Genomic DNA, 6,498 nt, shown 5'->3' with positions numbered 1-6,498 from the left:
TCTGGCCATTAAAATTGCTACACCACGAAGATGACCTGCTACAGACGCGAAATTTAACCGACTGGAAGAAGATACTGTGATATGCAAATGATTCTTTTCAGATCATTCACACAAGGTTGGCGCCGGTGGCGGCACCTACAACGTGCTGACATGAGGAAAGTTTCAACCGATTTCTCATACACAAACAGCAGTTGGCCGGCGTTGCCTGGTGAAAAGTTGATGTGATGCCTCGTGTGAGGAGGAGAAATGCGTACCATCACGTTTCAGACTTTGATAAAGGTCGGATTGTAGCCTATCGCGATTGCGGTTTATCGTATCGCGACATTGTGTAGCAACAACGACTCTGTCCTATTGTACATATAATATTTTTTTGTTCTGATTTTTCGGTAAACTTGTGTAATTAATGTTCTGCTTTCATTTCTTTTTTGTTTCATGCCATTGTGTTAAGAAAACTGTAAACAAGTTTCAATGTGAATATTAATGTTTATGTCCAATGTCAAGCAATATTGTAATAGAATTGAAATGTAACAAATGTTGTAACTGTTGTAAGATGTTTAAAATTGTAATTGTGCGTCTGGTCCATATGTAGGCAACGTGTTAGGATATGTAGAATGCAAAAACTCGGGTGAATAGCCGGCCTGTCAGGAAGCGGTAAAAGGTGGATGGCAGGCGAGCGCGGGAAAATGCACGCGGGCACTGCACGGCACAACGGGCTCAGCGGCAGTAGTTGGAGTTTGGCATTGGTCTGAGCAACACCTTCTGGAGCGAGGAGGCTCTCCTGGAAGACGTAGTTTCACTGAGCCTCGGGTATGCTGTTCCAACGCCCACACAGTATGGCAAAATTCCATAGGCACTAAATGGAAAAGTATTGCGACGCTAAGGAGAATTAAAGTGCCGATACGTCAACAGCCATAGCTGTGGTTGTACGTGTGCTCTGTGCCTCGCCATCTCGCCGCTCGCCAACCGCCGCATCGATAAAAGCAGGTTGAAACTTTTAGTACTGTATTCGTATGGACCATAGAGTGAACTGTTCAATAATAACCTAAATTTTACCAGAACTTTCCGCTCATTTAATTATCCTCACAATAACCTAGACAGGGTCCTTTCCAAATGTTGTGCAATCCGAGTGTCCCGAAATGAAAAATTAAATTTTGTGTTAATAATAATTACTTACAGACCTAGTTATGTTAGAATGGTGTTTAAAGAACTGTTTTGTTAATGAACCAGTAAATGAATAACAAAGGTCTAACGAAGTTGAAAGATAACTTTAATATTGATATAGTAATGAAGTTTAATTATTTCGAGACAGATGTAAAGGTATTTAAATGAGAAGTAAATAAGATAAAAAAGAGTAGTAACTCATATACTGGAAATCTTGAACGCATGATAATTTCAGTAATCAATTTTTTTAATATAGTGATCATAACAGTTTCATGGTTCCCCCCCCCCCCCCCCCCTTTACTCATTTGAATTCTGAAGTGTTCCACATTGGTTTGACCAGCAAAAGTTAAAGTCAATCAATATAAAAGCCAAAATTTATCAGTGTTTTATCTTTATCAAAATTGACGTTTTGCGTGTGTGGCTCGAAAGTGCTATTTCTAGGGTAACCTATGCCAGATTTTAATCAGATCAATAGACAGTACGAAGTTTTGTAGTATACGTTATAGTGTAGTGTTATGTATTCATGGTTTTTCCATATCAGTACAGAACGTGAAACTATCAGTTCAATAGATTTTCTGGTTCTGAAATTTTAATATATTATGCAGTGTTGCTACGTGTTGTTTTGCATGAATATACACCAACTTGTACAGGGAAGAAACTCAGTTAATGCCTAATTAGGCTGGCGACCGTATTATTATCAAATTGGTAGCATCTTCAGTGTTGCTTTTGGTCCATGTTGACGTGTAATTGCATTTCGAACTTGCTTGTCGGATCATTGTTATTACAGAGTGGGTGTAAGTCTGATTTGCCACCATTCAGGTACACGCGGTCGATATCTATACGAAAATCCTTTCTCATAAGGTGAAGCCCGTTCACTTACCATAGTACAGGCCTTAATGAGTATTGTGTGCTCCACGCGCATGTTACAATTGCTGCTCGCGTGGGCTGAGAGCCAATGACTGTTAGCAGAATATGGAATTCGTGGGTTCAGGAGGGTAATACGGAACTCCGTGCTGGATCCCAACGGCCTCGTATCACTAGCAGTCGAGATGACAGGCATCCTATCCGTATGACTGTAACGGATTGTGCAGCCACGTCTCGATCCCTGAGTCAACAGATGGGGGCGTTTGCAAGACAACAACCATCTGCACGAACAGTTCGACGACGTTTGCAGCAGCATGGGCTATCAGCTCGGAAAGCACGGCTGCGGTTACCCTTGACGCTTCATCATAGACAGGAGCGCCTGCGATGGTGTACTCAACGACGAACCTGGGTGCACGAATGGCAAAACGTCATTTTTTCGGATGAATCCAGGTTCTGTTTACAGCATCATGATGGTCGCATCCGTGTTTGGCGACATCGCGGTGAACGCACATTGGAAACGTGTATTCGTTATCGCCATTGGTTACACGTCTTGGTCACCTCTTTTTCGCAATGACGGCACTCTGAACAGTGAACGCTACATTTCAGATGTGTTACGACCCGTGGCTCTACCCTTCATTTGATCCCTGCGAAACCCTGCATTTCAGCAGGATAATGCACGACCACATGTTGAAGGTCCTGTCCGTGCCATTCTGGATACAGAAAATGTTCGACTGTTGCCCTGGCCAGCACATTATCCAGATCTCTCACCAATTGAAAACGGCTGGTTAGTGGTGGCCGAACAACTGGCTCGTCACAATACGCCAGTCACTACTCTTGATAAACTGTGGTATCGTGTTGAAGCTGCATGGGCAACTGTAACTACACACGCCATCCAAGCTCTGTTTGACTCAATGCCCAGGCGTATCAAAGCCGTTAGTACGGCCAGAGGTGGTTGTTCTGGGTACTGATTTCTCAGAATCTATATCTATGCACCCAAAAATTGCGTGAAACTGTAATCACATGTCTGTTCTAGTATAATATATTAGTCCAATGAATACCCGTTTAACATCTGCATTTCTTCTTGGTGTAGCAATTTTAATGGCCAGTAGTGTATGCTGTTATCAAGAACAATATCCTGGCTTGCGAAACATGTTTCTCCAGCTCTAATATAAGACTTCTGTATAATACTTATATTGTCATTGTTGGAGTGTGTGTTAATAATCTCCATGTGGTTTACACGTAAATAATTAAAACAATAGGTCGATAGAATACAGTTTATAATCTTTTCTCATTCGTGATTGTCCAGAAGTTTTACTTGTACACCAGTCAACTGTCGTGTGTTCGTGTCACGCCAGTAGACGAACAGCAGAACACTGATAAATACAACACAGCAGCTGTTTTGTAAACTACCTGGTAAATCACACGACATAGAAGTGATTGGCACAGAGTACAGTGGAGCATATCGTAAATACTGTGTGTTGGCATATAATACATTTCAACAGTTTTCCAGAGTGTCTAACACAACATCCATAATTACAAATCATTGCTCCTAGTTTGGTAGCGGCATGTTCTTTAGCCAAGGAAGATGCAAAAGTTTCTTGTTGATGCATATCAGGGCACTTTATAAAATCGATAAGATGGTTACCAATAACTTGGTTCAATCCTAGCTTTGTGATTAAACATATAAATCTTTCTATATGAAAATTCAATCTGCATATGTTTGTGTTCGCAAAACTCAAAAAGGTTTCTGTCGGTTGCTTTTAAATTTTGACACAACGTTGCATGTGAATATTCAGGTTTCTATATATGACCGATTTACTTCAGATTTTTGCATGATAGCCTAGTCCGGACGAACATAGGCTACAGATTTTCAATATACAGAGTCCGCCAGTTAAATGTATACACTTTTTGTCATGCTCTATTGAGATATCGCTACTGCCGTTCGATTGAGAAAACAAGCTGGAGCATGCTTGACATCCGAGCAACGAAAATGTATTGTGAAGTGGTTTTTCAAGTTTGATAATGGCGTTGGAGTGCAACATCAGTGGAGGCGTGAGTCTGAGACAGAACCGCCAACCCGCTTAACAATTAAATGCATCATTGACAAGTTTGAATCGCATGGAATGATTCGTGATATTCACAAAGGAAGCTCAGGAAGACAGCGTACAGCTCCAAGTCCTGCTTCGTCGGCTTTCGTGTTGGAAGCGTTTGTTTATCCTCCACAGAAGCCTGCTACCCAATGTGCACGTGAAGTGGGTGTTGGCAGTACAAGTGTACGAAGAATTCTGAAAGCTGCGAAGTGGAAAGTTTACATTCCACGATTGCTGCACGCGATTAATGATGACGATCCCGATTGCCAAATACAATTTTTCGAATGGTATCAACAAATGGTTACTGACAACGAACATTTTGTGACGAAGGTAGTGTGGAGTGACGAAGCGCGATTTAAACTTAATGGAACCGTGAATCGGCGTAACAGTCTTTACTGGGCACCGGAAAATCCGCGTGTTTATGTGGATAAAGCGGTCAATCTACCAGGGGTTCATGCGTGGTGTGGACTATCACCTATGGGTTTAGTAGGACCCTTTGTCTTTGATGCTACTGTCACTGGAGAAGTGTACGTCTATCGGCGTAAGCCACGCACGCTGGAGGAACTTCGCCAGAAGATTACAGCGACATGTGCAGCGATCTCCACTATAACACTTACTGACGTATTTGCTGCGACCTCTCGTCGTTCTGTTATGTGTATAGCCGCCAACGGTGAACATTTTGAACATTGAAAGCAACCATGTGGTAAACTGAAGGTTGTACAACATGTGAAATCAATTATTAAATGTAAAATAAACACATAAGTAATACTTTTCGTTCCTTAAAGTGTATATGAATATATAAAGTTGTTACCAAAAATCTCGAAACGCTCTTGACAAATTCGCTTAAAGTTTTGCACGATACTCTAACGAAAATTCAGATGGACAGAAAGCTATATATTTTTTTAATATATATAATATCCAAATATATATGTAATCACATTGTTACCAAAAATGTCAAAAGATACTTGTCTGATTTACCTCGAATTTTTACACGTTACTCTAATCAACGTTTGGACGAATATAGGGTACAAACTTTTTTAATATACAGGGTGACTCAAAAGTCCGTTAAATTTGAAAGTGCACTAATTCACGGAATAAGACTTAAAACACATGCCTGAAATGACACGAGGTTTTACTAAATCAAAAACGAGTGCAAAAAGCGGCCAACCCATGAAGCTGGACAGCAACACGTCAGTGACGCCGCCATGAGAATCGTGTATAAAATGAGCTGCAGTGAGAGAAGGAGTCAGATGCGCCAGCCACCGCAGCGTGTTGACTTTAGCAGAAAAGCCACTTGTATTGAAGATTTACCATCAGAATAGAGAATAAGCTACTGCAACTTTACAATCCCATCGGCATAAGATGCGTATTCGAACGGATTAGGGTCCTGTGGCAAAGTGTCAAGCGGGCCCTGTAGTGTGCGACCAGACACAAGTGCTGCTGCTGCTCGCACAGTACAGGTCGAAATGGGGAATTCAGCACTCGGTAAGTCACACGTCCCACCGGCATTCCACGTACTACTGTTTGGAGAGCACTAAGGCGTACCCTCCAATGCTACCCGTACAAAATACAGTGTCATCGTGAACTGTTAGCCATCAATTTTGTGACACAGAAGGCGTCTGCGTGTGGGAACTTCAGACAAAGGAGGAAAACGACGACTGGTTGTGTGGCTGTCTAATGTGCTGGGGACCGACGACGCCAATTCCGAGAGTCTGTGAACACCCACGACTGCAGAATTTGTCGTGGAAATCCCACTGCATGACTAGAAAGTCACGGTGTGGTGTGGATTTATCACAACAATCGTGATCGGGCCTTTTTCCTTCGAGATAACGCGGGGTGCTATCGTCAGCGTGACGGGTGCGAGGTTCACCGATATGTTACATAATCGCACGATTCCCATCCTGGCTGATAAACACCTTCAGGAAGGTACGTTTTTATGCAGGAAGATGCTTCGCCCCATGTTGCCACAAGTCTGAACGATCTCTTGTGCACATCGTTTGCAGAGGATAACGTACTGAGCAGCCACGTCCATCACGCTTGGCCTCCCACGTCGCCAGACTTCAGTCCATGTGATTATTGGTTGTGTAGTTATTTGAAGTTTCAAGTTTACGTCGATCGTCCGACCTCGTTAGGGATGCTAAAGACAACATCCGACGGCAATTTCTCACCATACCTACTGATATGCTGTACGCTGCTATTTGCTACATTATCCCTTGACTACACATATTGTTGATAAATAATGGCCAACAAGTTGAGTATTTGTTACATAGAACAGAATATTTGGTAAAATCGATTGTTATGCTAATTATTGCTTTTGTATGATATGAAGCGCCATCTGATGGTCATTTTGTGTATTTTTCTGGTTTCAATAAAATCCCATGTC

This window comes from Schistocerca cancellata, chromosome 4 (assembly GCF_023864275.1).
Source record: "Schistocerca cancellata isolate TAMUIC-IGC-003103 chromosome 4, iqSchCanc2.1, whole genome shotgun sequence".
Lineage (NCBI taxonomy): Eukaryota > Metazoa > Arthropoda > Insecta > Orthoptera > Acrididae > Schistocerca > Schistocerca cancellata.
Note: the sequence above shows the minus strand (reverse complement) of the source record.